This window comes from Balaenoptera ricei, chromosome 20 (genome assembly GCF_028023285.1).
Source record: "Balaenoptera ricei isolate mBalRic1 chromosome 20, mBalRic1.hap2, whole genome shotgun sequence".
NCBI classification, from domain to species: domain Eukaryota; kingdom Metazoa; phylum Chordata; class Mammalia; order Artiodactyla; family Balaenopteridae; genus Balaenoptera; species Balaenoptera ricei.
In genome coordinates this window covers 10,524,469-10,550,799 of record NC_082658.1, presented here as the reverse complement: position 1 = coordinate 10,550,799, position 26,331 = coordinate 10,524,469, and the positions used below count along the sequence as shown (strand labels likewise).

General features: G+C 53.6%; 1 protein-coding gene across 7 annotated transcripts in view; it reads left to right on the top strand.

The window, feature by feature from the left end:
- The window catches only part of RBFOX3 (RNA binding fox-1 homolog 3), a 439,432-nt gene that overhangs the window by 108,889 nt on the left and 304,212 nt on the right, over positions 1 to 26,331 (top strand). For all 7 annotated transcript variants that reach the window (XM_059908969.1, XM_059908968.1, XM_059908966.1 and 4 more), the window contains exon 2: positions 5,055 to 5,197. The gene's annotated coding sequence lies outside the window, so the exon portion shown is untranslated. The remainder of the gene's footprint in view (positions 1 to 5,054; positions 5,198 to 26,331) is intronic.

The following is a 26,331-nucleotide window of genomic DNA, read 5'->3' as shown; positions in this document are numbered from 1 at the left end:
ATTTCTGGAGTCCCTTTGGGAAGCCACACAAGAATGCAGGCACATCTCTGGCAATGTTAGTATCCTCATTAAAACAAAGTACAACAGACTCCCCAAAACTTGATTTCTGAAGATTTCAGAGTCCTTTGGGAAAACCTTTGCCATAAGCAATGGGGTCCCCTATACTCCATCCTGCCCCCCCTTAGGCGGCTCCTGGGTTCCATAGCTGACCTTTGTGAAGAGGCCTGTGGCTCTAGGGGCCCTGAGAGTTCATTTGACTCCTTGAGGCATTAGGAGAAAATGCCTCTGATTTAGCGCAAAGCCTTTGGAATGTATTATCCCTGTGCCTCTGGAGGGAGCAGGTCAAGTGACATTCCAGACACCACACCTCTTGGAACATCCGGCTCCTGGGTCTGTGTCTGCACACAGTAGGCTCTTCATACGATGGGGCAAAGGGTCAGAGCCATTCATTCGGCTGGTCCCGGGTCACACAGTATGTCGGAGATGGGGCTGGAGGAGAACATGCTCCAAACTGTTCCGCCCCAATGCCCCAGAGTCTCCAGGAATGTCACCCAGTCTGTCATGAAGGGCAGAGACTATGTGCCTTGTTCCAAGGAGGAGATGAAGGGATCCTAAATTCGAGACCTGCACTTGCAGGGCTGCACATGCCCAGAGGGGGCGCTGTTGTCTTAAACAGCCTCCCCGCCCCCCCCCCACCCCCCCGCCCACCCTCACCAGCCCACAACGGTGTGCATGTGCTGGCAGGGGACCCAGGGAGGGCACTCCAGGGAGGGCTCCATGTTAGCTCACGGGCTGTCTCTGCTTCTCTGTGTTGCCTCAACCCAAGTCCTGTAAATAAAAACACATCCTCAGGCGACCTGTACTTTATAAAGGACTGTTGTCGTCCCAGCCTGTCCTTGGGCCCTAAAGTCCAAGTGCACCTTTCTCTTGGAGGTTTGGAAGCAAATCCAGAATATCTGCTTGGCTGCTGGGCCTTCTCTCTGCAAGAGAAGCTGTGAGTGTGAGGGGCTTTGGTGGGCTCGGATTGCCGGCTTTGCTGTGTAGAATGTGAAGGTCATTCTACCTCTGGGAGTCGGAGACCATCCCGCTGACAGACCCAAATTAAGAACAGTTAATTCCATGTGTTGGTTTTAAGGTTGGCTGGGAATTTTAATGAGAAACCTTACTCCCCTGCATACTGCTCAACCGGATGTGCCTTCCTCTCCTTCTTTTCATTGTTCACTTATTGACTGAGCACCTACTGTGTGCAGCACTGGGCCAGGTACCAGGAGCCCTGGTGAGCAAAGATCAACACAGGTCTGCCCTCGTGGGACTACGTTCAGTCCTATTTCCATGATGATGATGATGATGATTCAGCCAGGTTCTCCCCCCTCCTTCCCTCCCCCCTTCCTCCCTCCTCCGGTCCCTTCATCTCTCCCCACCTCCTCACTCCCCTCCCCTCTCAATTCCCTCCCCCCTTCCTCCTGGACCCCTCTGCTCAGCCCCTCAGGACAGAGTCCAGCTGCACGGTGGGCAGAGGACAGGGGCCCTCAGAGAGGAATGGAGGGGCTGACTGCCCAGTCCCTGGCTGTGTAGCTGCTCGTCAGAAGGGTTGGAGTTTGACGGTGGCCAGAGGACCTTGTCACCCACACAAGTCTGTTCTAGAAGGAGCCTCCGCTGAGGCCTGTGCCCCTTTCTGTGTTGGCTTATTTTTTGCAGAAGACACTTTTTAAAGTCCAGGTGTTAATTTTTCCGTCTTCTCTCCCCAGTGGCGAGAATCCAACAGGAGGCCTTTTGGGGTCGGAGCACCAAAGGCAGCCCCCAGCCTCCTGCCACCTTGGGAGCAGAGCTGGGAGCCGGGTTGGCTCAGCAGCTGCCATGGGCTGGAGTAGTCAGACTGGGCCACAGGCCTGGGAGACTTCAATTCACAGCTGAGATGTGGGGAGGCAGGCAGTGGGAATGGGCTCTTTACTGCCCTCTGAGACTCAGCCCTCCCTCCTGCCCAGGCTCCCTGCCCTCGCCCTTGGCAGGACCATGCCTGGCACTTGACAGATCCAGGGCCTTCTCTATATCACATCTCCAGCCGTCCTGGGATATAAGCCTCTGTCAATCCCCAAATTATTTTGAGGGCATCCACCACTAATGCCAGGCGTGTGGATCCTGAAGCAGGTAGGGGGAGCAGGGAAGAGTCCTGGCCCACAGTGAGCCCTTGTGCCCCGGTGACCCTGGGGTTCTGGAATGGGTGTGGGGCAGGGGTTGGGGTGGGACCTCTGAATTCTCCCCCTCTGCCTGCCTCCCTGCAGTGGGAGGGGCGAGGAGGCCTCACAGATTGCAGGGCAGCAGTGGGAGGCCCCTGCCTGCCTCCCGCCCAGGGTGTGCTCTGGCAAAGCCTGGAACCACGGGTGCCTGGCACCGAGCTTGGCACATGGTCGGGCGCAAGAAATATAATTCCGAGAACGAGGAAGACGCAGATCGCTCCTGCGACCTAGCCAACCCTTTTGCCTCAGAGTCCGAGATGACAGGCTGTAGCCTTGACCCTGGGCCTGACCCTGGGCAGGCTTGGCCTTCTGCTCTTTTCTTTTTCCCTCATCAACCGAGCCAACCTTGTGGGCCTTGAGGGAGGCATCCTGGTGACTTCATGCTTGGCCTTTTGCCTCCACCCACGCTGAGCTCCGTGGGCAGGATGGGACCAGTTCCTTCCCCTGGCATCCTGGGAGCTGGGGCACCCCACCTGGGTGAGCCCTGTGGTCCCTGAAACTGCGGGCCTGGCTTCTGCTGTGTGGGTGATGGATGGTGGTTCCTACTGTGGAATGAGGGAAAATGTGCCACTGCAACCAGGGACAAGCTATTCGATAATCTCCCATTCAGCTCGGGTGGAGGAAAACAAATGAAGCGGGGAGAGGAGCCCCCCTCGGGCCCTGGCCCTGCTCTCGGCAAGCACTGCACGTGGGGCAGAGTTAGGGCGCCAGGTGGGTGGGGGATGTGGAGGCATTTGCCCCTGGAGAAGGTGGCCTGGATTTGGGGATCATCCATAACGATCAGGGTGCTGGGGACTGGAGGAGTTGGGGGGCATCCCTTGGATTCTTACTGCCTGTCCCCCCTACTTTTGCGGCCTTTCCTTTGTCGCTTTCTTTCCCGGTTTAGGTACCAGGGACACGGGGTGTGGTGCCTGCTTGGGCAGCATCCACAGCCCTACGTGGCTCCTGTTCCAGCGGGTCTGGTAGAGAATGAACGCCAGCCCTTGCCTTTTATGCTGGCTGCTGAGAATCAAGCGTTTAGTTGTAAGAGAAGCCAGCCTACCTGCCTTCTAGCCCCGCCACTGGGGTTACCACCTGGAGCCGCCTCTACCCGGGCTCCCTCCACTTCCGCCTCAGCCCCTCTTTCTCCCCCAGCCCCTCCCCCAGCCATCCCTCTCATTGCATTTAGCCCACTGACCTAGGAGAAGCAGATCACACACTTGTTTCTCCCCTTGAAAAGTGGCCTGTGGAGCTCAGGGCTGTTCCTGGCCTCTCCCATGCCCAGCTCCTGGCTCTTTGCATGGCACGGATGGTCACTGGAAAGGCACATGTGCCCGGGCATGTCTCTGCAGTTGGCAGCGCTCTGTGAGTTTGGCCCTGCCTTTGGGATGGGGCAGTGCTCCCTTAAGTAACCAGATTTTAGGAAAAGAAAAAAACTGGTAATTTTTTCTTTATTATTTTTAAAAATCTCTGTTGTGAGATTTCTGGGGATGTGCCAACGGGGGTCTTTCCACTGGGGGTGGGGTGGGACAGAGCTTAACCATTCCCTGGCCAACATGATCTCACAACCCTGCCCCAAAGCCAGTCTCTCCAGGATGATCAGAATGGATCCCCTAAATGGTTTTGTGTCCTGTTTGCCTGATGACACACACACTCGGTTGGAGTAAATTAAGCAAAAAAAAAAAAAAAAAAAATCCAAGGCCCAGGTGCCTCCTACCCCTGCAAAACCCAACCAGCCACCACCAACAAAATGAACAGAAACAACCAGCTCCCTTCTGCTTCCTGGGAATTCCTGCTCTAGAGACTGACACGGGAGGCTATTCTAAGTAAACCTAAGAGTGTGAAACAGGAGAATAAAAGGGGGGGTTCGTTCATTCATTCATTTATTCACTCGACGAATACTGAGTGAGCTCCAACGATGTGCCAGACGTGTTCCAGGCCCTGGAGATGGAGTTGAATAAAACAGATGAAGTGCCCGCAGGACGCTGGCATTCCGGGGTGGGGGAGGGGCAAAGAAAGACCACAGGAAACAAATGCATTTGTGTGACACCAGATTCGATAATTTCTGGGAAATTGTCCGTGTAACAGCTGGTGCAAAGGCTTGATGTAGGGGGGATGCAGGTGCTTGAGTGTGGAGGGACAGTCAGGAGGCCCAGGGGCCGCAGGGGGTGGGGAATGGTCGGAGGAGGGGCCAGTGGTGCAGCAGGAGGCCAGACTGCTTAGGGTCCTGTGGGTAGAGGAGGATTTACCATGAAGTTATGCACCCATGGGCCCCATGTAAGACCCTGCACCTTACTTTTGCATCCACCATCTTGTCTTATTTTCTTAGACAGCCCCTTAAATCGTATAAGCTTCAGAGTCCCCAAACCTGGATTGACCCGGCTTGCAGGCAAATCTGGGTGTTTCCTCCCAGTGAAATAGGACACCTTTGGAGTGATGCGTCAGGAGAGTGAAATCACCTGAGGAACCTGTTAAAAAGAGAGGGACAAGGCAGTTGCCTGGGTGGTGGCAGGGACAGGTCCTGGAATCTGAACTGGGTGAGGCGGGAAGTACGAGCAGGAGAGGGCATGAGACAAGGTGGTTCGCGACCAGCACAGTGGGGTCAAAGAATTGCAGGGGTCAGCAGAGGACGTCACACCCCAGGCAGCAGTCAGGTTCTAATGATTTGTTTTCTTCAAGGTTCCTCTTATTCCCCTGGGGTGTGATCCCTGGTGGCAACCAACTGGCCTTGAAGCTGCTCTCTCTTCTCTTGTTTATTAACACCAATGTTTGTTTCATATCAAAAAACGGATGTTTGCTCCAAAGGCATTTAACCTTTTTTCTTTTCTTTTCCTTCAGGTTGGAAGCCTGTCTCTGAGACCCTGAAGCTCTTCCTGCTGATACTCGCCTTCCCTAGTAACCCTCCACCCCACGGGAGTTCCAGAAAGAACCCCAGGGGGCCTCCTTGCTACCACAAAACAGACCTCACCTTCCACTACCAGGTAAGGCGCCACCTGCCCACCACACCCATCCTCGGAGTTTGCATTTGTGGTGGAAAAACATCTTGATGCGGCGATTTTATTTTACATGAGGGAATTGCAGGGACCTTCCTCTGCTGGCTCTGGTTTGCTGATTGTGGTATCTTCTGTGGCTTCAGGGAGTAGGGCAGGGAGAATCAGCAGATCCCCAGGAATGCCTTGGGTGGGGTTTTGTAAGGAGTGGCTGCTGAAGTCCATCAGCCTGGCCGCGAAGTTGTTATCCCAGGAAGGAAGGTGGACAGGGTGTAGTGTCCACTGTCCAGTGTCAGCACAAAATGCCGTAGAGGCCAAGGTTGGGGTCTCACCCTCCCCTGCACGGTTCTGTGTCCTGCCGTGCACATTGCCCTGTAACCCAGTGATGGGCTCTGATGCCTTCATCTGGCTCTAGAGGGGACTCAGTGATTGCCCTGTTCCCACCTCCAGTGGCTGGACTGTACTTCAACCCTGGCACTCGCCACCTAGAGTTATTGGCAGACCCCGGAGGCTTAGGGCCCGTCCTCCCGCAAGACTGCCCCACTTCAGCTGCAAGTCTCAGGGCCGCTTGCACTTCTGACCACTGGCTACAAATTCGGGGGTTCCTACGACTCCCTCAGTTTTGATAATTTGCTAGAACAACTTGCAGAACTCAAGAAAGTGCTATACTTGCAATTCGTTTTATTATAAAGATACACACAGGAGGGGTCTGGGAGGGTCCCGGACAGACTTGGAGCGTCATGCCCTTTCCCGATAGAGTTAGGGCAGCTCACCCTCCCAGAACATCCATGTGTTTATCAACCACCAAGGTCCCGAGCTTTGGGTGCCAGAGTTTTATCGGGGTCTTATTATGTCATTGGCCACGTGGTTGAACTCAGTCTTTAGCAACTCTTCCCTCCCCTGAGGTGGGAAGTGAAAATACCAAACCTCTAACCAGTACCCCTTCCTTGAAACTATCTGAGGGTCTACCTGAGCCACCTGGTTAGCATAAAGTCAGCTGTGGTCTGAAGGGACTTGACGAATAACAAAAGGCACTCCGATCTTTCAGGAATTCCACAGGTTTTAGAGGTTACCTCTCAGGTACCAGGGACAGAAACCAGGAAAACTCGTTATTACACCACCTTGGAGTTCGTGCAGCCCCGCTCCCCGCTGAGAAACTGCACGAAGCTGGTGGGTCCATGTCATCCAGGGCAGGAAAGACCAGAGCCCCTATACCCCGTAGTCGGAAAGATGCCAACAAGAATTCTGGGCAAAGAGACCAGAACACAGGCTGGTCTCTCTAATGCTCCTTAAAAGATGCCCATTTTAGAATCCATGGAATCAGATTCTACATACGACACTGGTGGATCTGCAGGAATGCACTGCTTGTGTTCTTTTCATGATGCAAATCGATTATCTTCCTGCCTCAGAGCATTTGGGTCCTTTTCTTCAGTGGGCTGATGGCTCCACTGACTGGTCTGCATTCAGTCATCCAGCCATTCCTGAGCCCTTCCAGGTGCCGAGCCCAGGTGCGGGTCTGGAGATGCAGTGGAGACACACCAAGTTCTTGCCCTCGTAGTGTTTATCTTCTGGTGGGGACGTGGAGGGTAAACAGATGCTTATTTAGAGCAAAGTCAGGTAGTGACAAGGCTATGAAGAAAATGAGGTGGGCGAGGTGATTGAGCACCGTGGAGGTTGCTGAGCACACAGGTGGTCAGGGCGGCCCCTGGTGCTGGTGTGAGCAGAAGTTGAAGGAGGCGACCTGGCAGGGCTCTGAGGGCAGAGGTCCAGGCAGGGGAGCGGCAGATGCAAAGGCCCTGAGGCAGTGACACACAGGCACATTGGAGAAGCAGCAAGAAGGCTGGTCTGCCAGGGTGGAGTGGGTGAGCAGGGCATGGAAGGAGGTGAGGTAGAGAGTGACCAGGCTACGTTCAGAAGCTTTTAGGTCAGGCTTAATGATTTTGGATTTTGTCTTAAGGATGGTAGGAGCCATTGAAGGGCTCTGAGCAAGGGATGAATGACCTGATTTGAGTTGTATGAAGACGACGTTGCCTTCTGGGTGGGGGGCAAACAGGGAAGGGAGGTCAGAGCAGAAGCAGGGGGACCAGCAAGGAGGATGCTGCTTGTCCCAGGGAGGGGTGACCGTGCCATGGACCTGGGATGAGAAAGGTGTGGGTCTGGGGACGTGCTGGAGCTGAGTATGTTGAACAACCCCTCTTTTACACTGAAATCATGCTGGCATTCCGTTCCCTAAACCACTGGAGACCACTTAGCGAGCCCGGAAAGGAAGACCATATGCCCCAGACCACACTGGGACAGAGGAGCAAGTCCTCACGACCGATCAGAAGGTCTCAATCCCCCGGGACCTTCTGAGGCTTCCTCTCTGGGGCTCCCCACAGCGTTGCCATAAAACCAGTGCCAGGGCGCCATCCTCCGCAGCCCCTTTGTTGCTGCATGCACCGAGATACCAGCCTTGCCAGCTCTCTGAAGCACCCTCACTGGACACATGGTTTGGGGCTGACCTCAGTGTAAGCCAAAGAACCCCTAGGGTCATGCACCATCCCCTTAATCTCAGGCTCCTGGTTCTGAGCAAGTGCACCTGGCTCTGTCCCTGGGGGAAGGGCAGCAGAGTGCCCACATCCTGAGGGCGGGTGACTGTGGATCAGCTCTGTGATCCCTGGGAAGGTATTCTTGCTGCCTCCTTGAAGGAGGTTGCAGGCCCCAGCCTCACCTTTCTGTGGGTTTGAGAACGAGCATTCTCCTAAAAAGGTAAATCCTTGGTGTTGTGGAAGCTGAAAGCACTAGACTGGCCGATCCCGATGGCAGGTCCGGGAATTTGGGGGTCAGAGGAGTGGCTATGCAAGCTCCTTTCCACCCCGAGAGGCTCCTGGGTGCACACGCCCTTTCTGTCCCCTTGTGGCTTCCGAAGGCATGCTTGAAGTTATGAAATAGGGAATGCGCATCAAGGGTCTTCTCCCTTCCAGTGGGGTGAAGTCCAGGGGAGAGAAGCATCAAAGGGAAGACCCTCACGTCCTGTTCGCCCTGAGCAGCACTGAAGCCTGCAGAGGTAGCTGGGCTCTGTGTATCACCTTCTGATCACCTTCAGGTGGGTGGTGGGTCTGAAGGGAGAGGGCCCGGCACATTGATCAGCGGTCAGGTGTGCCGGCTGCTGACCCCCTGCAGACACCCTCCCACCCAGTGGCGGTGCCCCCACTCTTCTCAGTGGGATCCAGATGCAGGCTTCAGGGGGGGCTGCCAAACCCACCCTCCAGGTGCCCCCATGCTTCCAGAGCTGAGGTCTGAAAAGAAAATGAGGCATGGGGCAGCAGGCATCCCACCTGGTTTCTCTCCCCCAGAGGCCCCCTCATCCGTGACTTAATCATGAGCAGCAGGGGCAGGCGTTTTGGAGACAAGTCGGCCTGGGGGATGGAGGTTTGGGGGATGACGGTGGTGGGGAGAGGCGCCAACACAGGGACGTATGGAGCCCCTGCATATATACATCTTCCATGCCCTCTCGCAGTGGAAGGTTGCCTGGAGAAAGTGCTCCCTAGGGGTACTCTGGGATCCGTGATGGAGAAACTGCACGGAAGAGCATGCAGGAGCTTCTGCTCTGGTGAGCGGGCTGTTGCATTTCCTGTGGCGTGTGGGACTGTCTAGTGTAGCTCCCCATCACTGCAGACGCATCCCTGACGGAGCCCTGGGGGCAGGTGGGGCCAGGAAGGGGTCAGAGGAGGGCATGGGAGGACGCTGTTACCTCCCAAGCCATTGTTCCATCCCTGGCTCCCTTCCTCTGCCTTGGAAAGGGTCCCATAAATTAGATCCCATTCTGAGGCTCAACCTTTAAATATGGATTTGATTTGGATTTTACTGTAAATTCTGAGTCCTTATTAAAATCATGGGTGGAAATTAATCTGCTGCAAAATGAGATTTGTCTCTTATGTGCAGTGGCAGAGGCCGGGGGCAGATGGGCGCTCCAGATCAACAGGGCAGGACCCGCCTGCCAGTATCCAGAACAGAAACTCGCAGTGGGCATCACACACTCTTCTGTCTGCGACCCTCCCCATTCCTCTCCCCTCCCTGTCACCACTCTCATTGGACGGTCTGACTCCTTCCAACCCTCGGTGCTGTGCGTCACGGTCACTCAGACAGAGCAGAGGGCATAGCTGGCTGTTCCTTCTCCAGACGTTTTTTGGGGTGGGGGAGCTGAGAGATGAACAAAGTCTTCTGCTCTGACCTCTGGCCCCTCAGAGGGCGCTCCTAAAACCGGCAGGGGAGAGAGAAGGGGAAAGTCCACACCCAAGAAGAATGGCTTTGGGCTGGGCCAGTCGCACTTTTTCAAGTACAGGGGAGAGCGTGTGCCGAAGCAGGGGCTGCCCCACTCGTGTTGGGTCAGGCATGAGCGTGTCGTGGCTGTGCAGCTGGCACTTCAGGCTGTTGTCCCCCTCAACAATATTAGAACCTATCTGTCTACCCCAGTTCCCACCCTAGGGGATGGACCCCTGAGCGGCAACATGCGACTTCCCATAAATCATTCCCGAATGAGCGTGCTTCCTGCATAATCCATCACGCTCGTCTCTTGTCTGCTTGTTTTTAAAAGCTGTTAAACTGGAATCCATCACATGGCACCCTCGGGGGGCCAAGCCATAGCAAAGCCTGCCCGCATCAGCAATATTAATGCACACAGAGCTTTCTAGAGCATCGAGGTAAATGTCTCCCCAGTGGTGGGGAGAGGGAGAGCGTGACTTTATCTGGTTACACCAGAAGCTAATGGGATGTTTCTCTGACACTTGCAGTTAATACATTCCTGCCACGCATGAGGAAGTCCCGGTGGCTGCTGGGTGGAACAGGTAATACGCACCTGAACGTTGAGGCTGGTGTTTCTCCCTTCTTGCAGAGGCATCTTATTTGCTTCTCATGCCTGATATTTTAATTTGAAGACTTTAGCTTGAGCCAGCTTTTGGAAAAATGAGTCTTTCTAGAAATACCTGTGGTTGCTCTTCTATTGCTAAGTGTGTTTGGAAAAGAAGACTTGGGAGAGCACTGAGGTCAGCTTTAATCCTTCCTTCTGAACATTTACTACTAGAACAAGTTCTGGGGATGTGCCCATGAGGAAGGGGGAAGAGTCTGGAACCCTCTCCTTATATTCATTCTCTCCCTCTCTGTCTCTCTCTGTCTCTCTGTCTCTCTTTCTCTCTCTCCCCTCTCCTTTCCTCTGATTGCGTGGGGAAGGCCTGGACCCTGTTTCTCTGTGGCTGGAATCTTCCAGCCTCTTTAACATTCACTAGCGCCGGGTTTGCCTCCAAGAACCCCTCTTTCTGTCCAAGACAGGTGTCACAAACCTCGGTGGCACTGATGATATGTTGTCCCATCTGCTTTTGGCTTTTTCGCTATCCTTTTCTTTGCCTCATGTTTGTTGGTTGAAGGATGAAACCGCTTATTGGCACTGGTGTGACATCTTTTTAAAAATAGGAGAACAGGCCCATATTTTTTGTTGGTGACCTCTGAACTCTGGGAGTGAGCAGCCCAGGAGGCTGGGCGGGTGGCAGAGGGCGCTGTCAGAGCACCCCCTCCACGACGGAGCTGTCCAATTAGAGCCCATTAGTCACTCAGTGTGTTAAAGCATTAAGAACAATTAAGGGTGAGAAGAGTTTCCAGATGTAGCTTCAGCTCTGGGGCTGGAAGGGAAGCGCTGCTGGCTGCTCCCAGGATGGAAATAGTCTGAGAAGAGTGGCAGCGATCAGCAGCCGTCTCATCAGAGCCCAGAGCTTTGAGATGGGGAACCTGTGTGTGTGGCGGGGGCATCTCCAGATTCAGATGCTCTGTGGGAGAGTCCTGGAGCTGTCGCAACAAAGGACCACGGAACGGCAGGCCTTAAAACAACAGAGATTTATTCTCTCACACTTCTGGGGGCTGGAGGTCTGCAGTCAAGGTGCCAGCAGGGCCCCGTTCTCTCTCCAGATTCTGTGGTCACTGGCAGCCCTCGGCGTTCCTTGGCTGGCAGACATATCATTCCGGTCTCTGCCTCCGTCACCACGTGACTTCTTCCCTCGGTGTCTGTCTGTCCCTGTGTCTTGAAACACCGTGCCCCTCTGTGTATGTATGTGTATGTCCAAGTTTCCCTCACTTTATGAAGACACTGGCTATGGATTAGGGCCCCCCTACTCCAGGAGGACCTCATCTTAACTTGATCACATCTGCAAAGACCCTAAGTCCAAATAAGGTCACAGTCACAGGTACTTGGGGTTAGGATTTCAAGATATCCTTTTGGGGGGGCACAATTCTACCTACTGTATCCGCCAAGACTACTGGGGAGGAAGGTGAGCCTAGACACCGTGAACTCTACTTGTCCCCCGCCCAGAAGTACCATCATTGGTCATTTTAAAGACAATGATAAGAATGTACCCATAGGCCAATTAGGAAGTGAAGGCCAGAACCCTCAAGCTATAAGAGGGGCTTCTTGAAAACCCCAACCCAAGGTCATAGGTCCTCTGTAATTCAAGAGGGGGCAGCAGTGCCAGGTGCTTTTGGCTGAGATCCTTTCTGTGTCATCCCCTTCCCATCGGTCCACTGTTGAGATTGGTCTTGAGAGCAAACTAAAAGTAAATAGTTCCTGCCGCACATCTTGGGAGCTGTTTCAGAGCCGGGCCAGTGAGGGTCTCCCTGGAGGCTCGGGAGGCCCGAAGGAAGGGATGGGAAGAGGAAGTCAGGGCCGAGCCTGGGAAGGTGAGGGAGAGAGGCCTCGGGGGAAGGAGGTGGTCGGGCGCGCAGCAGCACCGGGGGTTAGAAACGTGGAGGCTCTGAAGGCTGGGGAGCCCAGCAGGCTACAGGAGGCGGAAGTGCGGGAGTGAGAATCCAGAACTGGGGGAGGCCAGTAGAGAAAGGAACAAAGGTACCAGGGGACGAGGAGGAGGTGAGGCTGCACACAGCCTGGTACCAGCTGCATTGAAGTCTACGGATAGAAAAGTCCAACGTGGGTGGGGTGGCCTCCTGGGAAAACGCCGTTCCCAGTCATCTTCATGTGCACATGGTGCATCTTCCCGTGAGATTACGGGCCATCGGTATCAGGGCCATGTCTTCTGGTCCGAGCTGTAAATGATTATCACCATCAACAGCAGCAGGCAGGTGCGTGGAGAGGAGGGAGGGACAAGTTTTTGTGCTTCAGCGTGCTATGCTGACACGCTTGTGCATGTATCACATGCAGTTCCTGTAAAGAACTTCGGACTTCAAGGAGAAATCCTGAACGGAGAGGTGTGAGAGGTTCTACATGGATTTGTACAAATCCACTGATTCTAGATTCAGAATGGGCTACTGGGGACCATGAGGGTTTGTGAGCCGACCTAACCCAGAAGTTGACGTATGCTTGCTGGTCCCACTGCCAGACGGGCACCGGCCTAGGCCCCTGGATCTGATTCCATAGAAGCCTTACTTTGTTCTTCTGCGTTGACGTGGCAGTGAACTCCCCTCAAAGGGCAAACAGATGAATGGGGATTTTTATGGATTGGGAGAAAATTATATTTTTATCCGATTTGCAAGGATACATTAAATATTCCCAGGCCTGGTGTTTTCAAAGACATCGGTGTTCTGAGGGGCAAAGAACAGAAAGGGAGTGTCAGCAAATGCCTCAGGAAGAAAAATTAATTTAGAAGTAGAGGTCGAGACAAGCTTAACGTTAGTGGGGTGTGTGTGTGTGTGTGTGTGTGTGTGTAGGGGAGAAAACATGGAGGTGGAACAGAATCATTTTTCTCTTTTTCTTTGAGGCGGGAGAGGAGGTGGCGCATGGACAGATGGTGATTTTGAGTGACCTTGTGTCACTGAGTGTGGCTGAGTAACTGCTGGAATTGCAGGAAGCTCGCAGGGTGTGGCCACCTGCAGCTACTGGTGGGGGTTCAGCAGGATGCCAGCGTTCCGGAAGGACCTGGAAGCAATCAGAAGACAAACCCAAGTTCAGCATAGATCAAACAGCACACTCATAAAACAACCTCACGTGGTAGACGCCCGTGGGCCTGGAGCCTCTAAAGCAGTACTTGGGGCTTGGATATTGGTCCAGCTAACACATGTTTCAGGTATCTTAGCCAAGGTCCTCATCTCTGTTAATCCTCACAATGACCCTATAAGCTAGGTTCCCTGAGGAAACTGAGCTACAGAGGAATGGTTAGCATGGGGCCATCTAGAATTTGATCCCACAGCTGCTCCCTGGTGACAGCACTGGCTCACGTGTCTCTGTGATCCAAATCAGAGCTACTCAAAGTGAGGTCCAAGGACCAGTGCCTGCCTGTGAGCTGCTGCCCTGGTCTCTGCAAGATGAGGATGGAAGTATTCATTTAGAGCCTTTTACAGCCAATGTGAAAGAGCAGTTTTCTGTCCAATTTTGTGTCTACTGAATCTAATAATAAGAAATTGGGCTTTGTATGTCTTTTTATTCCATTCTTCCAGTAATCCCATTTTTATAGCTTTAAAAAACAAAAAACCAAAATGTAGGTCTGCAATAAATTAGAAGTAAAACAGTGAGGTCTTTGCCACAGAGAGTCTGAGAAGCACAGATACAGAGGATACATAAGTCAGATCACAAAACTGGTGAAGTTTGAATAAGCTCTGTGGCTGACTGGTGTACCCAGAGCAGCATCCTTGTTTGGGGATGTGGTCATGTGTGAGGGTGCATTCATTTACTTGGGCTGCCATGACCAAGTGCCCCAGACTGGGTGGTAAAAAGAAATTGACTTTCTCATAGTTCTGGAGGCTGGAAGTCCAGGATCAAGGTGTGAGCAGGATTGGTTTCTTCTGAGGCTTCTCTCCTTGGCTTGTAGACGGCCGTCTTCTCCCTGTGTCCTCATATGGTCGTCCCTCTGTGTGTCTGTGTCCTAGCCTCCTCTTCTCATAAGGACACAGTCAGATTGGATTAGGGCCCATCCATATGACCTCATTTAAACTTAATTACCTTTTTAAAGACCCTCTCTCCAAGTACAGCCGCACTCTGAGGTACTGGGGGTTAAGGCTTCAACATATGAATTTTGAGGGGACACAATTCAGCCCGTAACAGAAGCGTACACAAGAATTCTCTGTACTACTTTTGCAATTTCTTTGAGTCTTAAATTATTTCAAAATAAAAAGTTTTCTTTAAGGATGACACCCACCTCCCCCCAAACAGTGTGGCCACTGTGGTTTGCCTGGAGGGGTCCCAGCAGGCACACCCATCAACCCAGGTTTGGGGGAAAGATTCTGGGATGGATGCAAGTTGGCATGGCCCAGGCCCTGCCCCTCTCTGCTTTCTGCCCTCTGGTTCTATCCCTCCAAGTCCACAGAGGGCAGCTGGAAGGCATGTGAAGCAGGCACTGGGGCTGCCCTTCTACATTCTCTGCCCACGGAAATTCCTCCTGAGTCCATGTTTCCCCTCTTTGCCTGTCTCCTTTCCTCTCTTGGGTGTCTTAAGGGCACAGCCTTCTGCTGTTTCTGTGTTCTTCCCATAGCCCTGCACATAGTAGGTTTCCATAAAAGACTTTCCACAGAACGTCTTGATATAGTGTTCTAGACATTGTTGTCTCTCTTGAAATGCACTCCCTTCACCCCAGGTGTGATGTAGGAATAATCTGGTCCATGGCAGACCCTGTCCGAGGGGACGGGAGCACATTACTCACTCAACAGCATTTACAGAGTAAGGAGAGCATGTTGCCATACAAAGAACTTTCAGACCATGGTTATCCTTTAAACAGTATATTTGGTTGAGAGGTTATAGGTTTGTGTGTCTTAATTTCTGTTGTGCTGTTTGCAGCTAAGGAAGCAGATGCTTGCACACCCAAGTGCTAGGTAACCTCCTGGACAACCAGGACAAATGTCACCTGCACCAGACGTGACCAGAGGTGGCCTTTGAACGTTTTCTTTTGTTTGTGAGCCAGAATATCATTGGATTGGCCACTGTTCTAGACCATTCTGCTGCTCAAAAAGTTCCCAAGGCAAGAGCATAATGATTTTTATCAATAATTATTTAGTATTTCACCTAGCCCCATACACTCTTTGCAAAAACGCTTTGCTCTCGGTCCCCGGTGCGTACTTGGAGCATTGCATTCTGACCCCACTTTCCAGGAGCTCAGATACACGGTGGGCCACTCCTAGGGAAGACTACTCATCCTTCCCAGCCTCCAGAGCAAGGCATGCATGGGCCCAAGACCCGCCTCCATTTGGAAGGCAGGCATTTTCAGGAGGCATTTTCGCTGAGGCAGGTACAAGCCTTATTTTATCTTCTATGAAGAAATTAATTTGAGTGAGTTTTTCTCGTTTTCTGAGTCTAAAGGAAGGACTGGTTATAATTTCTTTAATGTGATGGTGCATCCCAGAGGTAGAACGTGCACCTGTACGTGGTAGGCTGTGCTCAGGAAAAGGGAGATTAAATGGTTTGTCTTGGGTGATAGAGAGCACACAGCATTTCACTGGAGGTATGAATTTTTCCTCTGAAGACTCCAAAAGGGCAGGAATATTAAACCTGCACCCCTGAAAGACTGGGCATCTGTTGCCAGAAGGGGGTCCAAGGAAACTTGACATTTCTTTGATGTCTTGTTATCTTAAAAATTCATGCAGATCTTACGCGTCTTATCCACAATATGCTCTTGCTGGTTGTAACATAACAGTACTATTTCTCCAAAATACTTTGGCTGAAACGCTTTAGAAATGCTGTATGTGCTTACTCAGCTATCCCCATCTCATCACCATGTTTCCTTGAGGGGCTTAAGGCGGTGGGTGGGGGTGGTTCCCTGGTTTGAGAAGCACTTGGTGGGGATGTGGGGGAAGGGATTCTAACGTGAGGTGCACGTGTGTGTTCGTGGGGCGTGGATTGGATTAGATGAATTTTAATACCATCACCTGTGAAATCTGATGAGCCTCTTCATATAATGCTATGACATTTCATATAGAGCGCCCAGTACCCTAGAGATGAGCTACTCGGTGAAGACACCCCACTCCCAATCACCACCCCACCCCCACCAGCCTGCCAAATTTGCTGGTAACAATCTCTACTCTTTCCTCTGTGTGGGTGGGGTGATGTCTCAGACACACCCATGTTGGCCACTGGGTGTAGGTTGTTGTCTCAGACACACCCATGTTGGCCACTGGGTGTGGGTTGTTGTCTCAGACACACCCATGTTGACCATTGAGGGTGGGGTGATGTCTCAGACACACCCATGTTGACCATTGAGGGTGGGGTGATCTCTTGGGCTGGTGACATCCATAGTTAGGATGAAATCCAAGTGTGTACATATTCACTCTCCAACGTTTATGGAGCACGTTAAGGGGAGGAAACAGCCTGGTGCTGTGGGTCCTGAGCTAAGAATAGGATGGTACAGAGATTGATAAAATACAGCCTGTGGTTGGCAGGACAACCCACACATGTGTGCAAAATTCTCACACTGGGCTCTTATTTAATCCTCAGAGCACCCTGTGAGATGTGTATTTCTGTGGGAGGAGCCCAGGTCTGGAGGTATACCTCAGTAAGCAGAGGACCTTGAATCTCTCTCCCCCACCACTTCATGCATCTTCTCCTGACTCTGGCCCAGCAAGCTGCCCTCCCCCTTACGTGGAACATTCCTTGGCCCACATTATCACTTCCTGTTGGGAGGAGGGGGGACCCACCAGGAAGGCCTAGGACCTTGAAAGGAATCTGCTTCCTGGGGTCACAGATCCGGCTGTGTCCAGCTGTGGGCAGAGGTGGGGAGTCCAGTGCGGCAGGCTCCGTGCAGCCCCTAGTGTGCTTGGGGGAGAATCAGACCCAAAGACCAACGTATACAACAGAGATCTGGGGAGTGCAAGCAGCAGCCCCTCCTCGCCGCTGGGAGGTCTGAGAGCAGGTGGCCAGGTCCTCATCGGCAGGGCACTGAGACAGGGATGTGGGCACAGTTATCCAGCCAGGGGCATGTGGCAGGGCCGGGACTTGACATGGAGTGTGGGCACTCCGCTCCAAGCCCATCTCAGCTCAGGGCTGGCCCCAGGGCCTGGAGGGGCTTTGCAGGACAGAAAGGGAGAGTCATGGGGCCTTGGTGCTGCCAAGAGATGAGCAGAACCCTGGGCTGGAGCCTGCTCCGCACAGATCCAGACCGCCTCACTCATGCCCCGTGAGAATTAGTCCAGGCTTGGACACGGCTCCTCAGCCAGCACTAAACATCAGGGCCCTGGGCCAACCTTTCTGAAATGAACCCCAAAGGAGAATGTACAGAGAAAAAATGCAGGATTTTTTTTGCTATCTCTCTCTCTCTCTCTATATATATATATCCATCCATCCATGTATCTATCTGTATATGTGTATACATATGTATGTATGTATATATCTATCAAACATGTATTTATCTATCCATTCACTCACCCATTCATGTATCTATCATCCATTTATGTATGCGTATATCCATCCATTCATCCATCACCCATCATCGTCCATCCATCTATTCCCACCCACCCCCTCTCTGGAAGTCACTGATTATTTTCATTGCTTACTATTATTATTACAAAGCTTATTTTTAAACTTCATCCCTTTTTATCTTATAGGGGTGGGAGTATTTCCTTGCTCTGCAGTCTCTCATGCTTAACTAGGGCCTCTCTCAGCTCTCAGGCCTTAGTCAACCAATGAGGCAGGAAAGCTGTGAAGTGGGAAATGAGGATGGAAGGGAGGAAAGCCAGGCAGAAGGTGGAAGGGATGTGGAAATGTGCGCAAGGAACCTCCTGGAATGATGGTCAGGACTGACATGTGACATGTGGCATCTGGTTGTGACATCCAAGGCCTTCAACGTCTAGCCCCTGATCTGTCCTGTGCCCTCTGGCCCCTCCCTCCCTCCTCGCTGTCCCGCCCACACTGCTGCCTCTCCGTCCTTATCCTCCCCGCCCTGCCCTTCCTCACAGCTGGTAAGCGTCCAGCTCCTCCTCCAGGCCCAGCGCCGCTGCCTTCCCCTCTGTGAGGCCTTCACAGGCCCTCCTGACCTCCCAGGCAGGGCGAATTGCCTTCCACTGTCCCTGACACTGTTCATTCCACAGGAGAGCACGACCACCTAGGTTATTGTTGTCGTCTGTAAGGCTTTCTGGTTAGAACCCTGGACTCAGCTGGGGGCAACCGTGCAATGTCTGGAGACGTTTTTTTTTTTTTAAATCTATTTATTTGTTTATTTATGGCTGTGTTGGGTCTTCGTTTCTGTGCGAGGGCTTTCTCTAGTTGTGGCAAGCGGGGGCCACTCTTCATCGCGGTGTGCGGGCCTCTCATTATCGCGGCCTCTCTTGTTGCGGAGCACAGGCTCCAGACGTGCAGGCTCAGTAATTGTGGCTCACGGGCCCAGTTGCTCCGCGGCATGTGGGATCTTCCCAGACCAGGGCTCGAACCCGTGTCCCCTGCATTGGCAGGCAGATTCTCAACCACTGCGCCACCAGGGAAGCCCTGGAGACGTTTTTGATTGTCACGAACGGGGGAGGCTGTGAGCATCTCGTGGATGGAGGCCAGAGAAGCTGCTAAGTGTCCTCCTGTGCGCACAGCAGTGCCTACCAACAGAGAATGACCCGGCCCCAGATGTCCACATTTGGGGTTGAGAAACTGGGCCAGATGATGGCTCCTGGGACTGGACTTAGCGCTCAGGTTTGGTGTGGTCATGGTCCTTGCATCCCCAGTGTCCCACAGGGCACCTGTCGAGGGGGCATTCTGCGTCTCCACAGGGAAGGGATGCAGACTGAGGGGTACCGCGGGGGAAGCTGCAGGTGCTGGGCCAGGGGGCGGCACTATGCAGTGTCCCTGGGGTTGGAGAAGGACCTCCTCCAGGGCCTGAGTCCAGGCTCCTGAGTGGGAGACAGGCCAGGCGTGCTTGGGAGCTGCAGGAGAAATCAGAGGCTGGGAGAGCACGATGGGAGGGATCCAGTCCGAGAAGGACACTTCCTGGGAACCCTACTCAAGGTCTCCACGCTGAGCACTCACAGACCTAGTGGAGAGCAACACGGAATTCTGAACAGAGACAAGCCCAGTTAAAGTGGAGCCCGGGAAACCACATACCAGCTCCCGGAGCCTGGCATGGAACAGGTCCGGGGTAACATTCCCCTTGATGCTGATGGTCGCAGGCCACAGGGCCGTAGGGGAGAGTAGCTCGGTGGACAGGTGTACACAGGTCTTGCTGCCCACCTTGGCAGATGGGGAGCTGTCCAGGGCAGAAGTTGCTTGGTGGGTTTTTTAAACCTTTCTATTTCAGGCAGGCAGGGCAGGAAGTGGGGACAGCAGTCCTGGTGCCCGAGTCCAATGGGAACGTGCTCCACGGACATCATGTGGCCGTGTCCCAGCATCCCGTGTGTGTTCGCAGGACCTTCCTAAAGACAGAACAATTGAAAAGGTGTTTGGAGCCTGTGTAAGGTTTTCTGCCCTTTCCCTCCTTCCTCCTCTCCTCTGTGCCCCCGCCCAGCTCCTTATTTTCTGCTCTCCCTGGAAATTCCTACACTGGGGAACGAGAGCAGATGAGGAAGTGTGACCTGCCGGCCTCTCCTAACTGTCTTGCGTAGCTGTGCACCTCCTCCCATCACCGTGGGAGTGAAGGCAGCCCCGTGCCGGGGTTCACAAGTGGCAGTGATGTTACACCGTCAGGAGGTCACCTGCCAGCCGTGTCCGGAGTCCCTTCTTCCCACCTGGTGCCTGGATCCCCAGGTGAGAGGAGCCTGGGCCTGGCTAATTGTCCACATGGACACGGCTCCTTCAGTCATCTGAGCTGACCACTCAGACCAGTCCCTGGGCCCAACAGCAGCAACACCTGCCACCCAGGAGGAAAAGAGCAAAACTGCTTGCTTTCTTCAGGGCGTGTGTGTGTGTTGGCGGGTGGGATGGGGAAGGGCTCTCAGGAGAATGCTCGTTTCTCCTTATATAACAGGCTGATATTCCAAGCCCACCTTCTGGAAGCACTGGGGCCCTCAGGTTGCACACTTGGGCAGAGAGTCACCTGTTGTCAGTATCTTGGATCGCTGCAGACTGCCCTCCCACGGGGGGAGCAGCCTGGGTCTGTGTTCCTTCAGGAGGACAAGGCTTTGTGGTGGGAAGCACCGTGCCCCCTGGCCCCCAGGACTATTCCAGATCACTGGGGTCTGGGGAAGTAGGAGATGTGTCAATCAAACTGTGGTCCACGGGTCTAGTGAAGCCCAGGGCCCCATGCTGGGGGATGGAGGCTGGCAGCAAGGGCGAGGTCCCACCTGACACCTGAGGGCAGGAAAAGCTGGTCCCAGCACATGGGGCGCAACACACGTTCAGAGGAGGCCGGCCTCGGGGCCGTGAACGGTGCTGCAGAGCATCTCCCCACAAGCACATGGGGTGGGGGGCAGAACCTTCTGGACCACCCTCCAGATCTGGAAGTGGGACAGACCTCTGGGCTGAAAGATCTGGCTCGGTTATTCCTGGGAGGTATAGGGCACCCAGAACCTTTGCTCGGAGAGAGGTCACCGATGTAGATGCCCCAGCCAAATGGAGAAGGAGAGCTCAAAGGAACGTCTGGTCTCTGCAGGCATTCTGTCCAGGTGACCCGACCCCCACTGCGCAGAGCCAGTGACCCTGTGTCCGCCCCCAGATGGGCAGATGAGAGGCCATGGGAGCTGGAGCCCAGTCATCCACTGAGGGACTCCTTAACGTCCTTCCTTGCTGTGGGTCCAAGGCAGGTCCTGGAGAGGCTGCGCAGTCCAGGTGGAGCCTACGGGGAGGCGCTGGCCTCCGTGTGGCAAAGGCACCAACCACCTAGTTATCATGCAGGGAGTGTTGCGCTTGGAGAAATTTCGATGTATTTGTGTGTGTGTGTGTGTGCGCGCGCGTGTATGCGCTTGCATGTAAATGTGGGTAGGTGCTGTCCTGATTGATAGCAATTAGCATTTTCTAACGGGAACAGATGTTCGGACTGCCAGGAGGCTGGTACCTAACGCCCACGCCGCCATCTGCTCCCCGGGCGGGCAGGGCTGGAGGAAGCGCCCGGCCCATGGCCCTGCCGTCCGCGCGGTGTGCACTGGGCAGGATTGTGCGAGATTGTCTGTGGAGGGAAGAAAAATAATAATAATGATGTTTTCAGGGTTATAAATAGTTCATGCTGTTTATTATGGGATGGAGCTTTCTCCCTGACGAGCAGCTCCGGTGTCTACGTGGACAGAACAAAGGGAGGAAAGAAGGGAGGGCACAGTGTTGGCTCTGGAGTCTGGGGGCGTTAACGGGGACGGCCTTGGGAGCCCTCGGCCAGTCGTAGTACATCCAATCAGTTCTTGGTTCAGTGGATGGAGGTGACGGGGAAGGCGGATGAGGGAGAGGGAAGTCAGGGAGGGTTCCTCTCCCAGCTTGCTCAGGAATGAGAGACCCTGGGGTCCCCAGGGCAGCACGGTCGGTCAGTCGGTCGATGAGGCGGGGGGGCTCGGGGCTGGGCCACATCCTGCTCTCCCTCTCACTGACCGGTGGCCTCACCGACTGGCTGAGCCCTGTGCTATTCACCTGTGAAACTGGGGTAGCGATCCCCCCACTCCCCGGGCTTCTGTGAGCGTGAGGGTGAGTCACGCACCGTGCAGGCTGGGGGCCAACTGACACTGTCCTGCCTTGCGCTCAGCTGTTCTGGGGGCTGGGGCAGACCCCAGCCTCAGCGTGCCTGGCTCCGAAACCTCCTCCCCGCTAGCTCTAACCAAAATGGCTTACTACGCTTCCAGAAACATTCTCTTTCTTCATTTCTTTGTTTCTTGCTTTTTTTTTTTGGCTTCTTAAAGCAAAACAGTTTGTTTGTTTGCTTGCTATAAAAAGAGTTGCCTCCCTCCCTTCATCCCTCCCTCCTCCTCCCTGAGTGAAGTAACCAGCTTGTGTGGTCCCCCCAGCGCCTGCACCAGAGTAGTTCCTCCTGCAGGCAGCTGTCTACGGGGGGATCTGTGGCCTGTCTTCCAGCCGTACTGGACTTAAATTGGGGGCCCGGCGCCTGGCAGCCTCCGCTGTGGGCCAAGGTCCCTGCTCTGCTAGGCTCACGTGGGCTCCTTCTCTTCTACCCATTCTTGGTCTTAGTGGGCGTCTTCCCCAAATCGGCGGGCTCGAGGGAGTGACACATCGGGCAAGCCTGCTCCTTTCTTCTCCAGGCCATTGCTAACATTTCCCTGGTAATTTGCCCACTGCTTTGGAAGTGCTTTGGAGCAGAGGAAACACACTGGTTTCTGTGGTGGTGAAGGGGGAGTGAAAGTTTCGTAACGTGTCACTGTCTTGCAGAGACCCCGCTGCAGAGCAGAGGGACGGTGAGTTCTCCCATGCATCCCCATCTGGATTTCCTGGTCTGGGTCCAGTGAAGCCGCAGTCGAGTCCCTGTAATGGGTGGCTGCCAGGGCCTCAGGGTTAAGCCCAGGAGGAGTTTATTTCTGTAGAGCAGCCCTATGAAAATTTGGTGCTACTGATGGTGGCGGGGATGGCAGTGGTGAGAGCAGTAGCAAAATAATCAGGGAGGCTCCTCCCTGCCGTCTTCCCTCCGCCTGGAGTGGGTGTGGGCTGAGTGCCTCCAGAAAAAGTAGAGGTTAGACGACCCCTGCGCTCAGACTGGAGAAATTCTGTGGGAGTTTTCAAGATGGCAGCCAGTGAGGCAGGTCTTGGCCTCACCTTAGAAACATAGCCTCCTGCCATCGCCCCCCGCACAAACCACGTATATCACTGTGTGTCTGAGCTTTCACTCTGCATTGATGTCCTGCTCCTTCCACTCCAGAAACCATTTTGGACTTGACATCAGTGCTTCTCAACCTGGGCACTATTGACATGGGGGCGGGATAAACTCTTTTTGGTGGGGGCTGTCCTGGACACTGCAGGATGTAGAGCAGCCTTCCTCGCCTCCACCCCTCCACCCACTGTGTGCCCAAGCGCCCCTCCCACCGGGTGTGACAATACTGTCTCCAGACGTGGACCTGGGGTGGGGGGCACAGTTGCCCCTGCTGAGAACCACTGTTAATCTACTTTCAAGTGACTCCATTTCCAACCGTATTTCTAACATTTGAGGGCTTACTCTGTACCAGGCACATTATAAGCCTTTCTAATCATTTATTCTTTGTAACAGCATCATGGGAAGTGGTTGTACTGTTTGCGCCCTACAGAAGAGAAACCTGCGGTTCAGAGAGGTCTGGGAACTTGCCCAGTCACATAGCTGGTAACTGGTTGACGGGCTCAGGTACAACATCCACTCATCTATGATTACTGATCTATCTCCATGTGGTGGGCACCGTTCTAGGAGCTTGGGACCCACCGCTGGATAAAGAGGCAGAAATCTCTGCTCTCATAGAATGTGCATCCTGGAAAGTGGAGACAAATAATGAACATAATCAGTAAATTATCTGGAATGTGAGCAAGTTTATTAGTTTCCTAGGGTTAGCATAACAAATTTCCACCACCTGGCGGCTTAACACAACAGAAATGTATTGTCTTACAGTTCTGGAGGCCAAAAGGCTGAGATCAAGGTGTTGGCAGGGTTGGTTCCTTCTGGAATCTCTGAGGGAGAGTCTGTTCCAGGCCCCTCTCCCAGCTTCTGGTGAATCCGGGCATTCCTTGGCTTGTAGCTGCATCACTCCCATCTCTGCCTCCCTCTTCCCTGGATCTCTGTGCCCAGACCTCCCTCTCTCTTCTTTTATATAGACACCAGCCATTGCATTTAAGACCCATCCTAAACTGAGGAGCTTTCATCTCAAGGCCCGTAACTAATTATGTTGGCATAGACCCCCATTTCCAAATCAGGCTGCATTCTGAGGTTCTGGGTGGACATGTGTTTTGGGGGGATGCTATTCAAATCACTCTAGCAAGTAGCACTTACCATGGGGAAACAATGCAGCAGGGAGGGTCCAGGCCCAGGAGGGTTGGGGGGCCCTTCACGAGGGGTGGAGGGTATAAACATAGACGTGGTCTCTAATTCTTAAATGGTGTAGCTCCATGGAGAAATGCTGTCAGGGTTCAAAGAAGGAGGAACTTGTTGTAGAAGTAACCTCCCCATCTTCGTCTTCTCCCTTCCCAACTCGGCTCACTTTCCCAGGAAGATGGGAGGGCTGGGGTGTTTTGAAGCTGAACAGAAGGAATCTGAATGACGAGAGACTATTTCCCTGTGGGAATCAGAGGTCCTCATGGGCTGAGCCGTCTTCCTGTATTCATTCTTCGTTGAATCCTTGGCCTCCTGTGGTATTTGTGGAATGAAAAGATGTTAGTCGTCATGCTGGTTCTTGGGGTTGTATCCCCTCCCCTGGAGGGGCTTGCTGTCCCATGGAGGATGCAGTGTATCCGTCCCTCGCAGTGAGGGCAGAGCTGTAAAGAGGCACAACAGACTCTTTGGGAGCCCAGTGGAAGGGCTTTTGAGCTTTCTTGAAGGATGCATAGGAGTTTTCTGGGGAGAAAGAGGTGGACAGAGGACTGCAGACAGAGTAAAAGCATGGAGGTAAGAAAGGACAGTTTGTTCAAGAGGAGTGACAGAGGCTGGCGCTGGCTGGAGCCTGAGCAGGGAGCCTGGGTGGGTGGAGCTCCTGTGCGGTGGTTCTGTGTACCCTGTGGAGAGAACAGCAGCTAGACCTGAAGAGGTTGGGTTTTTGGAAGCTGGCCACGGTGTTAGTATGGTGAAGGGTGGACCAGAGTCCTTTCTGGAATTTTCTGCCAGAGTTGGGATGGGGAGGATGAAACTCTGTACTCAGAGGGAGCAGGAGAGGCAGAGAGGGGCCAGATTTTTAAAAATCGCGGTAAAATTTACATAACGTACGGTTAACTAGAATCATTTCAAGTTGACAATTCAGTGGCCTTTAGTACATTCAAAGTATGGTGCAACCACCACCTCTATCTGGTTTCAGAACCTTTTCATCCCCCCAAAGAGAAACCTTGTGCCCATCCGCAGTCACTCCCCGGCCCTCCGTGCTCAGCCCCTGGCGAACATCCATCCACTCTCTGTCTCTATGGATTTGCCTGTTCTGGGCATTCCATATAAATGGGATCAAATCTGGCCTTTTGTAGCACACACCAGAGCTTCAAGATGGCGGAAGAGTAAGACGCGGAGATCACCTTCCTCCCCACAGATACATCAGAAGTACATCTACATGTGGAACTGCTCCTATAGAACACCTCCTGTAGCACACACCAATACTTCATTCCTCTTCATGACTGAATAGTATTCCACTGGATAGAATAGACCGACTGGATGGATAGACCGACCACAGTGTGTTGATCCATTTATCTGTTGAAGGACAGTTGGCTGTTGTGAAAGAGGGAGGCTTTTAGCACTCACAGTGTGTTAGCTGACTGAGGAAATAAAACTGTGACCATGAATCCCATAACCCCTCCACCCCTCCAACCTGTCCACCCACCATAATCTCAACGTCCCACCTTCAAGCAACAGGTGTTTCAATACCTGCGATGTGTTGAGGAACCTTATTATCAGGCTTTAGGAATGTGGCCACCATGGGGGGGGGGGTGGAGTCTAGAAGTCTCTAGAATTTGAGGGCGGTGGACATGGTCTCCCCAGGAACACAGAACAGCCCACCCCTCCCCCAGTGTCCTCCTGCCAAGAGGAGCACCGTCTTCTCCTCGGGACTCCTTCCTCTCCAGGTGGGGCACCGCCCATGCCGTCAGCCCCTCTGAGCTCTGACCACACTGAGATCCCCGGGACTCCCTGCTTCCTGGAGAAGCACCAAGCCTGGCATCAATGGGTGGTGGGGCACAGAGAGCTAATGCCCGGCACAGCTGCTCCTCTTCTAGCTGCTCCCACACCCACTCGCCCGAGACAAGCTGGAGGGAGAGCACCAGCCCTTCCCCACTTCCACAGCCGGCCCCGGAACGCCAGGCGCCCTGGAGGCGACGTCACCGTCCCCAGGAGCCCTGTGAGCTAGCTGGACTACGCTGAGGGAGGACCTCGAGGACCTGAATCCCAGGCTCCGGCTACGGAGCTCGCCAGGTCTGGGGTCTGCAGAGACTGTGCATGTGGGAGACAGGAGAGGGGAGGAGGGGTCTGCTGTAGGGGAGGGCATCTTGTTTGGGAGCAGAGACCAGCGGTGTTCTCTGCCACCGGGTACTGCTGCCGCCAGGGGTGACTGGACACTTTGACTCTCCCCGAATACGGAGGCCCCGGGAGCCATGTGTAGTAGAGGGTGCCAGTGACCCGCAGGTGCTGCCTTCCCAGAAAGAGCCGGTGGAGATATTGAAACGGACACAAAGG